The sequence below is a fragment of the Triturus cristatus genome, chromosome 5_2, assembly GCF_964204655.1.
Source record: "Triturus cristatus chromosome 5_2, aTriCri1.1, whole genome shotgun sequence".
NCBI classification, from domain to species: domain Eukaryota; kingdom Metazoa; phylum Chordata; class Amphibia; order Caudata; family Salamandridae; genus Triturus; species Triturus cristatus.
In genome coordinates, this window is record NC_140588.1 from 501,418,239 (window position 1) to 501,434,290 (window position 16,052).

Sequence of the window (16,052 nt, forward strand, 5' to 3'; positions counted from 1 at the left end):
GTTCTAAAGATGGCAAAGTACCCCAATTTTATTATGTCAGTCCAATACATCAAGAAAGCTCAACTACGTTAAGTAATCCTTGAGGAACACAGGCCTAAACACTATAGTGTATACTTTGTAGGAAAGGAAGGTGCACCAGAAATGAAGTCTGAGTCATATACTTAAGTCCATTCAGTTCGTTTTATTGGTAACAAAAGTAAAAGTGGCCATCAGGTGATGGCCACTTTTGTTACCAATAAACATAACTGAATGGACTTAAGTATATGACTCAGACTTCATTTCTGGTGCACCTTCCTTTCTACAAATACTTTGTTCTCTGGATCCCAGTGGCACTCAACAGCAGCAAGTGCCGGAAGTAGATGCACAGAACTCAAAATTTTTACCAACAGGGATTGACATGCAGAACCTTAAGTCAGCCGTTTGAAGAGTGATGCATTGGTTGACTATAGAGTATACTATTAAAGTTGTGGTAGAACAAATCAGAAAGGTGCATTAACCAACCACCGATGGTCTAGAATTGGTGGCCAGAACATCACTGCTAGAAGCAGTCCAGAGCGAACTGCTGACAAACATGGAAGCACCAAACAAGGTAGACCTCGCTTTACAGCAGTCATATGAAGAATGCAGTATCAGATGAGCTGGGGAGTAGGCAAGAAATCAGTAAAGGGATGAGCACAAGGTGAGAACCATTCAAAGGCTAAATGCAGCAGTTGTCTGCATCTCCGTGTACACAGGTTCACGCTGCGCAACACTTGATCCCAAACTCATTGTTTTATTGCATACAAATTAATCCATCTTGTACCTCAACTAAGTTTAAGAAATTAAGTACTTCTCCTCTGCCAATATGCTTTTAATATCGGTCTGCTCTCAACTGTTTACATATTCCTGCTTATCTTACCAATAAACTGACTGCTGAAATTACCAATAATGTGTAGTGTGTAGATTAAATTAATTTCACTTCAGGACTAAAAAACATTCGCTAGTGTAATAACAGTAGTACAGGATTTGTATGTTACCGTGTAATGGCGAGCCTTACAGATCCATTGCTTCTCTAATTGGCACCCCACAGGCTTCCTCTTGAGATTATTCAATTCTGCTTAGAACAAGGTTGACTACTACAATTGCAGATTAGCCCCCTTATGAAAATAAAGAAGGCTAAAGTCCCATCCCCCTTGGCATACTTGGAGGCACGTAGTTGATTCAATGTTTACAAAAAACAGCTGCTGTATCTTGCCCATGTTGCTGCCACCAAAAGACCAGATAGTGTGTGTTGCGGCATAACGTACTGTTCTCATTTAATTGGGTGATGGGGTGAAGAAAGATCACACTTCACAAATTATTAGACATAAAAGTAACTGAGACGGCCTCTAGTGATTGTCTGCATCTTATTCATATGATATGAAGGCCCATTCATGAGCAGTTGAATTTAACCTGTATTGAATAGCATGTATGCCCTTCTCATAGGATCACTCCAACCCACTAATCGAGCTTCATAGCACCCCGTTTCATTCATAAACAGTGAATGCTATTGCTTGCTCATATCATTGAAAGATGATTGCTGCTACTACAAGACAATTTGTACTACCAGATCAAGCACATTGATTCCAGGCGAATGTAATAATCTAAATTATATTTTGCTACATTTGGGCACATCAAACCCTAGGGCTATAAAATATTCGTGTCTGTGGAATAGCAGTCACTTGATTGATCGCTACTAAAATCGGGAGTGGAAGAGTTGGCTTATACAGTTTAGAGCTCATGATGCTCGTAGAGTTTAATCTTTCCAGCTTAATTTAACAATTAACCTCAGATAAGAGTCCAATTATTACAGATACTTGGAGGAACTTGGCACAGTCGCTTCTTGCCCCGTTGCTTGCTAGCTCTTGGACGTAGAGTCTCTTGCAAGACTAGTCAGTGAGAAACACCAAATGGGATATACAATTTCACTGCACTAAAACAATTTGCACACCAACAAGTATTGATGGAGTCTCACCATGCTATGGTTATCAGCAATAGCAGACACCACTCTAGTCAAGCAGTTGTATCAATTTGTCACCAATTGCAATAAATCAGAGTTGTAGCTCCTCACTTAAACACAATAGACTATCAAGGATTTTCCTTTCAAGCTGTCACCTAGGATGAGTAAGGACTGAAATAAAGAAATCATAGGTTAGGGATTCAATATCACAAGAATGACATTTTTGCAGTTCAAACGTTAGGATCCGAAATGTAGTACTAGCAAAGATTGGCACAATGGCCAGAATGGTATGGCACTGTTACCTCTCAGGGATTACTTTGAGCGTGGTTACTTCGCAGGCAAGTACATCTGGAAGATTATATTGGAGGTAAGTACATCATGAATTTTTACTTTACACCATTCTGTAAATATTCTTACTTTTAGGCAAGAGTAAATATATTACCCATTGGTGGTCGCCACTGGGTAATTAGTTAAGTGTTTCCATAGGATCGGGAAAGGAAGATGGCGGTTTGCTTCTGCTTCTGAGATCACCCTGCCCGGATCCTGACCGATGGCTGTCTCCACCAACAACTCCCGTTTGCCTCCGCTTTCTGAACGCGTACTCTATTGAGTTTTTATGAAGAATAATGGATAACTATTTGGGAAGAGACATCTTTCTTCGCTGAGGCACTCTGCAGCTACACTTCTGTTTTCTTCATACTCCGCTCCCGCGGACCGATGTGCCGGCTGACTGAGACCAGCTGTGCGGTATCTGGGATTCGCGCTGTGAACTGGTTTGCGCCCGGATCGCCGCGAGCAGCCCTCTTGGCATTTTCTCTCCGACGTCCCTTTGTTTCCTCAAGCAGAGGTGTGCTCGAAATTGAAGGGCTTCTGGAAAAGCTCGTTTCGTAGCTCAGGTGCCGGCTACTGGCAGTGGAAAGCAGTGGCGCCCTCACGCATGACCCGCCGCGGACGGGCGCTGGCCCCGGCGAAGACAGCAGCTGCTAGACCCAACCCTGCAGATGGAGCGGAGACGCCCAGGTCAGTTCATTTAGGTCCTGGGGGAGTACATGAAACTGTTTGTGCCATCAATGGGGCACAAAGGGAGGGTGTAAACTTTAATCCCCAGCTGGGGAAGCCCATGTTAAAACTGCTCCAGTCCGGCAAAGTTTCAGCACTGCTACGCTCCTGTGGGTCGGATTCGGTGACCCCAACGGATCAGATGGCTGACGTGCTCAATGCTGCTGTTAATGAGGGCTGGGGCGAAATAGTGGAACCAGTAAAATTACCTAACTCCTCTTTGGTTCCTGCTAATGGATATATTAAGGATACCGTTTCCTCTAAGGAAACTTCTACTCCAGCAGATCTGATTCTACAAACTCAACATAACGAGACGCATAATGAAGTCCGAAATCCCATTCAAAAAGAAACCGAGACTTCTCTTCTTAAGGCAGTCAGTGGGGTCATATCTACCTCCCCCTCATTAGCACAAACTAGTGTTTTTTCTATCCAGCCGCAATTAGATCTTGGTTCGGATTATTCTACTGAGTGTTTGGACCCTTTAGCTAGTGGGGCCACAGTTGGGGATGTCACTATTGGAAAGGATACAGTTGAAAAGCCTTCCACCCGCCAGTCGGGTACAACGTCCTTTGATTTAAATCAACAGCTGGATACAGTAGAGTCATGCTGTGGTATTACTAATTGTTCTGTTGAGAGCTGGAGAACTCCGAAAGGAAAAATGCATAAACAAGGCAGGATTGGGAAAGGTGGCAGAGGACGAGGGGGTATAACTGGGGCTACCAACAAGGTTCACTTATCTGAGACACTGGAACGGTTGAAAGGGGGAGTCAGCAATACAAAATCAAGTCTGGAGCTTAGCCCCCTTCGGAAATGGGTATCTACAAAGGGGGATGTAAGAACAATTGTATCCAGACTATCTAACTCAGGAACCCCTGCCCTTACTCCCGTCACAACCGAATCTTTAAGTGATCAAGTCGTACAGGTCGGTCTCCCTCCTGACACTTTGAAGAGTATGTCTCTTACGGATTCGGATGGTCCACCCTCTGATACGGCGGCAATAGTGGACAGTCCCCAGGACAGCTCGCAGACTACAATACAGACAGGGGGAATTGAAGATTAAGCCTCATCTGTCGCCAATGAACAAATCCCGACTCCTGTTCCTCCTTCTAAAGACATTTCAGCTTTAGGCGCCGTAGGGCTCAATGGGGGGAGAAATAGTTTGCAGAATCTTCCCAGGATAACGCTCGCGATGAAGAGCCTTCCTTATCTGGGATTATGCAAGCGCTTAAAATCCAGAGGCTCGAAGCTCAGCAATATTACCAACAAGCTAGGGCAGACTGTTCTGAAATTAAAAAGACACTAGCCGAGGTCACCAGTAAGGTATCTCACTTATTCGTAGAGGTTTCTGACCTTCAAGATAAGGTGGTGGCAGTAGAGGAGGGAAGCACACTCACTATGAAGCAGGTTGGCATACACGAGTCGCATCTGACTAGTGTCCAATTAAAACTTGAAGATCGAGAATCGCCAGCGGCGCACGAATTTGAGGATCTTTGGGATCCCGGAAGGTAGTGAAGGGACCGATCCACGAGCATTTATCGTTGGCCTCCTACAAAAAGCTTTCCCGGATTTAGAGGATTGGGACATGGACACCCAAGTTCAAAGAGCACAGAGGTTGCCACTCTTTCTTTCAAAGGACGCTCAATCTAAAAGAAATTTTGCAAGGCCCTTTTTGGTAATTTTTTGTTACGTCAGGCCATCTTCTTTAAGGCACGTCCTACAGCTCCAGTCAAAGTGGGCTCTCTCCATATTTGTCCGTTCTGATCTCGCTAAACCCACTATGGATAGGCGCTGGTTACTGCGGCAACTTATGGACCCTCTAAAAGTCATCTGCTCTCAGGTCATATTACAGGAGCACGCTCGCTTGAAAGTCATTAAAAATGGTCAAACCCATTTTTTCTTCACAGAACAGGATGCAAAGAAGGCTCTTCATAACTGGCAAACTACATCAAAAGTCTGAATAACTCTTTAATGATGTCTGCATTTTCTCATTAACTCTACATAGGGTCTTAGGGTCATTTCTTCTATTCGGGATATTATCCACTTGCGAGGTTGGGGGGTTGGTGGGCGGCCCTAGGTTGGGAATGGGGCTTTGGGTGATCTCTTTTTGCTGTCACTAGGACAGCTTAGTATAGGGGTTGATTCCTTTCTATGGATACTGGGTGGGAGGTGTTTCTGGGTGGGGGGGCAAGAGTCTTAAGGTTGGGTAGGGTGAGGGGGGGATTAAATGGTCACAGCACACTAAGTAAAACAAAAAAATTTTGGTTGAAAACTTACCATGTTATTTTGGTTACAGATGGAATTAATAATGGTGAAACTAAGATGGGGAAAAAAATCATCTCTTTTATATATGTTAAGTAGTAAAATTAAAATTATGAGTTGGAATGTATGTGGACTAAACCAAGCCAATAAAAGAAGACTGGTCTCGGAAGAATTGAAGGTGTTTAAACCAGATATAATTGGCCTCGTCGAAACACATACGGCCTATAAAGATAGAAAATACCTTAAACAACTGGGTTATGATCTAATTATCTGTACCACACAGGGGGTGTCTATCCGCGGGGTAGCGATTTTGAAAGCAAAGCGATCTGTTTAAAATCTTACGGACTCTGGCTGATCCGAATGGGAGATTGGCGATAGCTCAGATATCTTTCTCTAACCGTAAAATAATAATTTGTACAATTTATGGTCCGAATAATGATTCCTCTGACATTTTCACTTTTCTTAGCTCAGAATTGTTAGATTGGTCTGGGGATCTGGTAGTGATGCGTGACTTAAATTGCATTATGGATAAAAAAAATTGACACTACAAATACTAGATCTAGGGGCAGAATGAGCCACGTGAGGTTAGCAATTAAAGATTTGCTCTACTTACACCATTTGGAGGATGCTTGGAGAGTGCTCTATCCCACCCAGCCAGGTTTTACCTATTTCTCACATCCGCATAAACATTACTCACGGATAGATATGATGTTCATAAAATATAATATGTTGGTAAACTCTAGCATGGTGGTCTGCCCCAAGATAACCTCGGATCATAATCCTATAATGTTGACGTTAACTTTAGATCACGACGAGGCTGTTAAAACTAGAGATTTTACATTTCCAAAGCACTTGTTGAATAATTCAGAATACATAACATTTATGCAAGAAGCCCTCAAGGAATTTCTTGTCAACAACCTACACTCTACATCTTTGGCGAATGTCTGGGACTGCCTGAAGGCATATGTAAGGGGGATTACATTACAATATATAATTAAACAAAATCGGTTTCAATTTAATCTAATGGACAGAGATTACAGGAAGTATATGGAGTTAGAACAACAGCATGCACATTCTATTATACTAAATGATGCTGAGGAACATCGAATATACTTACAGGTAATAGATCTGCGAGCAAAGCTGGGTAGAAGACTCAAAGATAAAGCAGGAACTGAGTTCATTAAGTTTAAAACGCACCAATATGAGTATGGCGAGCAGATAGGACAAGTGCTGGCCCAGCAGTTAGCGGATCAAAAAGCTAAGATTTACATAAAAAAAGTTATTGGGCTGAATGGTAACACTTTTTCAAAACCGCAGGAGATTGTGGAACAATTCTGCCTATTTTATACGGAATTGTATAGAGAAACAACGTGTCCCAATAGACAGTTAGCTACTACATACATACGAGTGGTCTGCCCGCACTGGACCCGTCTCAGGTCTCGAGCTTAGAGAGAAATGCTGACTTGGCCGAGCTTATTTCTGCAATTGGGGCGTTACCCACAGGTAAAGCAGTTGGGGAAGATGCGCTTCCACTTGAATTTTATAACACATTTAGAGATCTTCTGGCCCCAATTTTATTAACATTGATTAACGGGATACTTATGGGTGGGCTGCCTTCATTAGTCGAATCCAGTCTTTAACTAAAGGACCCGAGGTGAGGAAGCCTTGGTTAGCGTACCAGTTGGCATCTGGTTCCAATACTGGATTCCTGCTTCAGTATATGTCTAACCCCAATTATTTTAAGAGAGTTCGATTTAAGACTATTCGTCATATTCACTATATTTGGCGAGACATATGCAGAAAGTTTAATCTTTCAGATTTACACGAATTTACTTATCTTTGGGGTAATCCTAAATTTCCCGATATATTCTCAGACTGTCACACAATTATGGCAACAGGGAATTACAACTCTGGGACAGCTCTATGACGAAAATGGCTTCAAGTCATTTCAGTCCTTATCAACGGTATTTGGGCTTACGCACAATTCTTTTTTTAAATATTTACAAATTAGGAACTTTTTTATGCAAGGCAAAGGTCTATTGGCTCTCCCCTCTACTACAGAAGTTCTACGCATTATCTTTAAGAGCAGTACCCGTGGTCTGATAGGGAGAGCTTATGCCAGTTTTATGGAAGAATCTGATGAGGATTTGCCTCAGGTTACAGCTAAATTAAATACTCTGTTCAGTATAAAGGCGACCCCGGAAGAAGCATCAGACTCACTTGTTAGAATCAGTTCTTCTGTCACCTCAATCAATCTAAAACTGCAACAACATCGTATCTTATTTATGTTATATTATACCCCAAAAGTGATTTCCAAATGGTCTGTCTCAAATAATACTATTAAATCTCACTGCCCTAAATGTAACGAATTTGCTGCAGATCTGCTGCATATGTTTATTACTTGCCCCATGCTTGTTGACTTTTAGTGTAAGATAGCCTATGAACTGAGTAAATTAACGGGTAAAACTACGGTTCTATCAGAAAAAGAAATCCTATTGGGGTTACTAGTGGATACTGGTAATGTCACAAATTCCTTTGTGTTAATTTTTATGGCCTGTGCTCGCCTGACCATTGCTCGTGTATGGATAGAAAAGTCTAGCCCTACTATTAATGAATTCTGGTTACTGTTGAGGGGGGTTTATGAAATGGAGTTGGCTTTGTCAAAAGCAAGGGGTCCACGTTCTTTAGTCAAATTTGGACGGCTTTGGGCCTGCCTCGAGTGGGACTAAAAATATATGTAGTCATCCTTGCTGAAAAACTTGGGTTTGGTCATGATTTGGTATACTAATATGATAGATTTAAAAGTATCCATCTGTATTTATTTATCCAACGCAACAGTATTCCAAGGTATAGAAAATGCTTGGTGTTTTGGTGTTTTTGTTTTCTCTTTTAAATTTGTTGGTAGTATATGAATATGATTTGTATGTTTCCTTCCTTTTTTCTTCTTTGTATGTTGTGACTGACCAATAAAGTTAAAAAATTAAAAAAAAAAAAAAAAAATTTGGTGTTGCTATTAACGTTGGCACCGTTCAACACTTTCCAAAAAGTGCTTTTTTTGCATGGAAAGTTTGGTGTGATCCGTCAAGCGGGGGCTGAGAGAAAAATAAAAAAGGGGGGTCCCAAAACAAAATCCCATGAATTTTCCATAGAATACTTTAAGTGATTCCTCAAAAACTGAATTATGCCAAATTTGGCAGGAAGCTACATCTTGGTATACAGACAGTGCTTTTTTGTGATTTGGCGTAATCCATTCAGTAGTTAAAGACACTAAGCTTAAACAAATAATGGTCTATTTTGGCAGTTTGGTTCGATAGTCCCATGAGCCTCTTGCAACAGCACAAAATCTAAAATTGAGGCCTGCGACTGGCCGAGAGGCCAGTTTTTCCTGCGTGCCCTCTTGGGAGTGAGGCTTCCGCAAGTGCTCTGATTGGCTGGCTGTTGGAATGTTAAAAATGAAATGCCTGCCATTAAATTTTGCTGTGAAAAATTGGAGGTGTTGTGGAAATGAAGGGCATGCTGTCTCACTAGATTTAGAGAGGTGTCGTCTAGGGGGATACACTACTCTGAAGATAATGAAGGCATATTGATTAACGAATGTTTACGATCTTGCAGGACTTTTGCAGGATCGCGATTAGTAAAAAGGAGTAGAGTTCTCAATTTACACTGTTAGTAGGAATGCATATTGTGGTCTTTGGTTTTGAGAGGAAATGTGTAAGATACAAGTACTGCGATGAGTAAATCATTAATTCTTATTTTCAAAAAGTGTTATGATCTTGCAAGACTCACAGAATTGTGAAAAGTAGAAAGGAGTAGGTTATCTTTAAATACCCTGGTCTACATTCTGGTTACTTGAGGAAGGAGTTTTAGTGGAGATGGTGTTTATCAGCGTCTACTATTTATGCCCATTAGCTTGGGAATAGTTGTGGCTCTAACCACACACCCTACTAGGCACACCTGTCATCTGAGAGATCTCAAAAGAGGCCAGTACTTCCTCACACCCTACTGTGCACACCAGTTATGTTACAATACAAAGCCATGTCCTTTTCAAATATCTGCATATTGATATTCTACCATATATACACTAAAGAATTTACTTTTTTTTTAAAGCAAAAAAACCAGAAATACATTGAAAAAAACATAGCTTAAGCAAACGTTATAGTTGTGTGAATTAGTCAGTGACAACATTAATGTTTTGAACAACCAACAAAATGTCACCAGATATAGTTAGCAGCACTAACTAGAACTTGCACCCCAGCCATGCACTACTTATGACATTGATCATGACAACTTCCAAGCTTCTTTTGCAAACATTACTCTATAAACCAGTATGGTATTAGAGGTCTGAAAGTGAAGTACAAAACAGCTCAAAATAATATGAAGCATTATTAAGGCCATCACAGATACAGCTTCAATGTACAACACTGACCCTATACCACACACTTCATGGGTAGCCTAGTTAACATTAACTAATCAACCACATATATATGAGCTTATTGAACATGGTGTTCAATATGTATACAACTGTTCAGAGAAAACTAAGTTACTCACGTTACTCAATGTCTGTCCCAAAATTAAATATAGACAGCTTTCATCTATATCAAACCACTCAGTCACCAAACCTACACTGAGAAATGAAGTTGATACAAGTAGAAAAGTGGGTACCGTAAACAGAGTTTACTGTATGGAGAGAGTTTATGCTGTACCACACTATTTACTGGCAGTAAAACTTAAGACAAATACATCACAGCGTATTCAAAATATCTAAGAACAGTGTACAGTATGCAATACTTGCCAAAAAAAAGTCATTAAAATAAGCAACGTCTGAAAGTACTAAAAATTATACTACCTGCAGCCTTCATACTGTGGTGAAAACTTTAGATAGTCTGAAGCAAAATGAGAAGATGAGCTATGTACAGAGGTCTGTATCTGGTGCGCACAGTTCATAATATGAAGAAATTGTCATACTGTGACAATTCAGATTAATAACTCAAGGCTGCTTACAATACTTAGTATGTAGTAAGTAAACCTGTGTGGAACATGCTGAACAGAATTTGTTAACTCACCTCTACACAAAGTTATTCTTAACTGCAAAGATTCATAACATGTTAAAAGCTTCTACACTCGTATGATGCATTAGGAGCACATGAGTTTTGCAAACAATTACATCTGTTAACTGGACAGAGCTTATACAAAATTAGACAAAGATAATATGGTATATACTCGCCATGATGTGAACTATAAAACAAACTAACACTCACTGGATGCCATCAGTGATGCATCAGAACATGTCATGAGTGATGGAATATGTGAGGTCATAAGCAGTGCATGGTAGGGGCACAATTTATAGTTAGGTCTGCAGACTGGCAAGTTCTGTGTTTTGTTTTAGGTCAAAAAGTTAATGTCACTAACATTTTGTTAACACATATACTACTGGCAGTTGCCAGTAGGTAGGTAGTTTCCACAGGAAAAGCGTTTGACTTTTTTTTTTTTTTAATATCTTTTGCACCATCCAATGAATCGTCACAAAATTTTACAAATAAAAAGGGTGCTGCAAGTCTTATTGTGCATTGAAAGTTTCAGGGTGATATGTCAAGCGGGGGCCAAGAAGGAGGGGTGGGGTTTGAGGGGGAGGAGTCAAAAAATTAAACTTCAACAGGTACCACGTACAAATATAAAAGTAGCAGGTGCCCCAGTTCAAGCTCCACTTCAGTAGAGCACAAACAATTCCTAACTTCCTGGGCCTCACAAAGGCTAAGCAAGTGTGTTTACTCTTGCATTTTATATTGAAAAATATAAAATAGTTAATGGAGGTGAATGCATTGTTGATCTACTGGCGTGCTATCTTATCTGTAATGACTGTCACAAACTGTTTATTTCTTGTCATCTCCTGGTGAGAGCAGAGTCCATAGCGCTCCTTTTTAAAATACCCCAAGTATGAAAATGCCCAAAATACATAGCACCACTCACAGACACTGGTGCATCCCCACATACAGACCCACACACAATGGTTACAATTCGAAAACAAAATACATAGCACCACTCAGACACTGGTGCATCCCCACATACAGACCCACACACAATGGTTACAATTCGAAAACAAAAAAGATTTTAAAAAAAGAAATTCACGGGGGGGGGGGGGGGGGGAAACAGGTTACAGGGACGTTGTAGTTCGGCTCAGATTTCACTTGTACAAAAAAATAATTGAAATTCAGCCGTTCTAGTTAACTGAGCTAACTATTTCTTATGCACATGCAATGCACTGCTTATGACATGGTCAGTGACATCACTCATGACATGGTCAGTGACATTACTCATGACATCATCCACAGAGCTAGTCAGATACCCACTCCCAGCCCAGCCCATACAACCACTTGCAAAGCCACACACACCCATACAGCTACTCTCACACGGATACAAGCAGTCACAACCACTCAGATCACATATGTTACAAAGTGTATCACTTAGTAGAAGAAATAGCAATTTAAATTCTGCAGTAGCTTAGTATACATCTTTTTAGGTCTCAAATGTTTATCAAATAGCTACACTCCCTGGAGGATGTCATCAGTGAAGACACTGACCATGTCATGCATGATGTAACGTGAGGTCATAAGCAGTGCCTTGCTGGGTGTAAATAATAGTTAGCTCAGGTAACTATAATGGCTGAAGTTAAATATTGTTGTACGAGTCAAATGTGAGCCTAACTATAAGGTCCCTGTAATCTTAGTTTTCTTTCAGTGAGTGAGTGAATATGTCGATCAATATACACATACACCCAAACAGATACTATACACATTGATATACACTCAAAACAGACAAAGGTTTTGATTTTTTAGTGTTTCTGGAATGGTAGTGTGTATTTTTGTTAGGGCTCAGGAATGAACAATGAGGTTATAACATATATGTACTATTTTTTTCAATTGAATAAACATTTAAAATAGTTTGTGTTTTAAAGTTAAATTGAATAATTAAATTACAAAATAAATAAGATTTAAGTAATTCTATATCGGTGGTATACAGACATACATTAATATCTTAATCTAATGACATTAATTCAGATATCTACCTATAAAATATATGTATGGTGGATACATTTAAAGTTAAATAAACGTTATGTACTAATATGGAAAAAAGTACAACTTACCTACAAAGTAAAGGACAGTAGGTGTAAAGGCATGCAATGAAAAGGTACCAGTGATGTAAAAACAGAAGTAATGACTCCTGATGTAAATGATTGCAAACTGACATTTGTCCAGATTAGCTCATGAAAATCAACAATATCCAAAAGCTGAGTTATTTTTTAATATGCCTAGGACACTTTTGTAGCTCATTTATTGGTTGCTCCTAACCAGCCTTGTCTTGGTTTGGGGCACTTACCAAGCTTGGTGAATGGAATAGTCTGATATTCCATACAAGCTTCACAGTGCCAGTAACAGTGCCTTGTGGCACAAGCAAAACATTCCCTATTTAGATTTAATTACTCTGACTTACTCCACATCTGGTGCCAGACTTATTGGTTGGATTTCCGCTTTTGTTGGTGAACAGGTTCCTACACATAGTGGAAGTTTCATATCACCAATGAAAGCGTGTGTGAGATCTCAGGAAGCAGATTGCCTGGGGAGGCTGGTGCTACTCCCTGCCTTATTGATGTAGAATACTTCTAGCCTTGTTTTTACTGCAAAGTCTGCTTTCATCAAGTCACTTGCAAAGCAGAGTATAAAATGCTAAAATGACCCAGCGGTGGATTACAAATGTATAGCTTTGAAAAAAGTAAACCAAGGTAATTCAATATATTTTGTTTGGTATTATAAAACCAAAAATTGTTCAGGCGCAAAAGAGGATCTAAGATAGTTTAAAGGGGCCCCGACACCAAGTTCACGAGCTAGATTGTGAGCAGTGTAAAAATCTGACTGCAGTCAAAACCCAGGCACAAAGCAGGGCCAGACTGAACACAAAGCAGCCCTGGCAAATTTTGTCAGGCCAGCCCCCCGTACGGTGTATACCGAGTAAGCCTGACCATACAAAGGGGGTTTCGGGGAACCCCCCCCTAGAAAATTTCGGGGAAATCGTGCATTCATTCTACAACACATTTGTCATTATACATTCAATTGTATTCGCTTTTTATGCATAGTAAATTATGACCTTATTGTGCTCCAGGATGTGACAATCTTTGTTGGGGCTATTCAATGAATCTATTCCAACAAACTTTATTTCGTTCTGTAAGACCTTAAAAAGTGAATACAGGTAATACATAAAACAGCCAATATACAGGCATACAATAAAAGCAAAGATCCGTTAAAAACTATTAAAATCCAAAGATGTGTGGGTTTACGGATGTTGCTACTCAGGAAACGCAGATTCCCCCTATCAGATTAGCAGCTTCAATGGTTAAATAATTTCAAAATTTACAATATATGAAGTTGGAAACGGTTGAAAATAAATTTTGGGAAAATTAAAACAAAAGTAACAGAATATCTATACAAATTTTTTTTTTTTTAAATTACAAATCTGAGTTTGGCAAAGACCTCCGATGGTGCCACATAGAGTTCAGGAAACGGAAAACTACAAAAACTATGAGTGGATGGGAGTCCGTTCGCAGTAGTCTAGATGTCTCCGCAAACTGCCTAAACCCCAGGTTCCTGCAAAGCGGAACCAGCCGTCGCGCAATCCCTGCACTAAAGAAGAAAACATGAATGTCCTTCTCGTCGGTGCAATTACATGCAGGACACGCCAGGGGGGAGGCTTTGACCATTTGTTCGTGAAAGCACGAAGCGGCAAGGTTCAATGATTCCCCAACTATCACCTTCCAACAGTGCCTCGTTGCTCTATAGAGTATAGACCCTATCTCTCATATTTTATTTGGTTTAATATCTCTCATACCAGCGTAGGGTGTCAGCAGTTTACATAACACACAGTTAATTATACATGTTAAAATTAGTGCATAAAAAAATGTTACATAAGGCAAACGGGACTACAAGATGTAGGATTCACATGGCATCCTTACTGGTAGGCACTTAAGTGCTTTGTCTGGAGAAGCACACATTCATGATTCTGAACATAACATCGTGGTTAGGGTTGCCTTCAATAATAAGGATGTATTTATTTCCCAACAAACCTTTTTTTGCAACTGCAGGATAATGAAAGACTGGGAAAAGACAACTTCCTAACTTGCACCATGCAGCTCTGATGGCAGATCATAGCTCATTGTGCTACATTAAGAGTGTAACTCATGAACTGCACAGTAACAATAGAATCTGACGAAAGCAGCAACCCGCCAAGCTACGCGCATAAAATACCGTTATTTGATACGCATGGCACACGTGCTTTGCAGCAGGGAGTCCGTTTTCCACGGGAACAGAATGTCAAGCCTCGAACAGTTTAGCGTTAATGGCCAAAAATAAGAATAATAGAAACGAAAAAGTTGCTTCTGGACGCGTTCTTCGTGCGTTTCTTATTAATAATGCCCTGTTCTCTCTAGTTCAAAGGCGGAGTTTGTTTCTAGGGAAGTTTTATTAAATAAATGGTATTTTAATATGAAGCACATACGATTGGTGTGCTTTAAAGCTTGACGTTGAGAGGTACGCTACCGGGGTAATTCTGCTGCATCCGACATGGTACAAATCCTTTCCTATGAATTATAAACAAACCTACACACTGTTAAATCTGACTGCGCCATTGTCTAGCCCTGCAGCAACACAACATTCCCGTCAAGCATCTCATTGCCACCTATAAACATTTCAGCTAGTAAAGAGTTTTGAGACAACGTGCAGTTTAACTCTGTCGACTGGCCTTATCTGCTTGAAACGCCTTTCTCGATTGGTATAAAAGTCCAGACTGGTTAACTATTTTGCAAAAATATTTTTAAAGTACACAGTTTGGTAACGCGGCCGAGAAGGACCTAATGTTGGCGCGATAGTTACAAACTATTAGGCCTAATAATTTCCGTTTCTAGATTACGGTAGCTTGTAAGGCTTGTAAGGCTCGAGCCCCAGCATTAACGTGGGCACGCTGCTCGTTAAATCTGCGGTGAAGAGCCCCCCCCCCCGCCCTGAAAGATAAAGGGAGAGACCTTTTAAACCCGTGCTGCCAGCTCACTTGAAAGAACTCGGAAAGGTGTTTAAGAATGTAAGGATACATACGGGGAAGCAGGGCAAACGGATATAGGACCATAATTCATTAGAAACCCTTACCCTTATTAGAGAGCATTATTATTTTAAACAACCATGAAAAGCCCTTCCACTCATTGAAAACGCATCTCTTCCCCGTCACTTCCAACTGTGAAGGTGAAACACGTCAATTATGCTGGAGCCCGACTGGAAGCCCTTGAAGACCAGAACAGGCTCTCTCTATTTCGGAACGTACAAACCTACTTAGCTCTGAATTAAGATCTCACGTAAACTCTCTCACCTTGTATCAGGAGCACAACTACAACTTTCCAACCCCGCCTGCCTGCTGCAGCGCATTTATAAGTTGTCAATCAAAACGGAGGTAAACGAGAGGCGGGGCTAGAAATATAAGGGGAAGGGGCGGGGGATGCGGAAAGGAAGGCGGCACTGGGTAAGATTTCTTTCTCAACAAATAAACAGACCTGTAGTATTTACAAACAGCCTGATCACCGAGGAATTCCCTATTGCGTAAATACGTCAATTGTTCTCTCCGACTAGTCCTAGTACACATTTCCATCATGTTGCATGCTGGGATGTGCAAGTCCTCTAGGTTTATTACTGAGCTGAGCACTACATTACCCACAAGTGATTGT

At 40.6% G+C, this 16,052-nt stretch overlaps 1 protein-coding gene across 2 annotated transcripts in view; it reads right to left on the minus strand.

The window, feature by feature from the left end:
- Positions 1-15,831, minus strand: part of LOC146823212 (uncharacterized) — a 216,136-nt gene extending 200,305 nt beyond the window's left edge. The window contains exon 1 of one of the 2 annotated variants that reach the window (XM_085607500.1): positions 15,701-15,831. The gene's annotated coding sequence lies outside the window, so the exon portion shown is untranslated. Of the gene's footprint in view, positions 1-15,483; positions 15,605-15,700 lie in introns of those variants that run through there. The other variant, XM_085607503.1, reaches the window with a different exon arrangement.
- Positions 15,832-16,052: the final 221 nt, after the last annotated feature.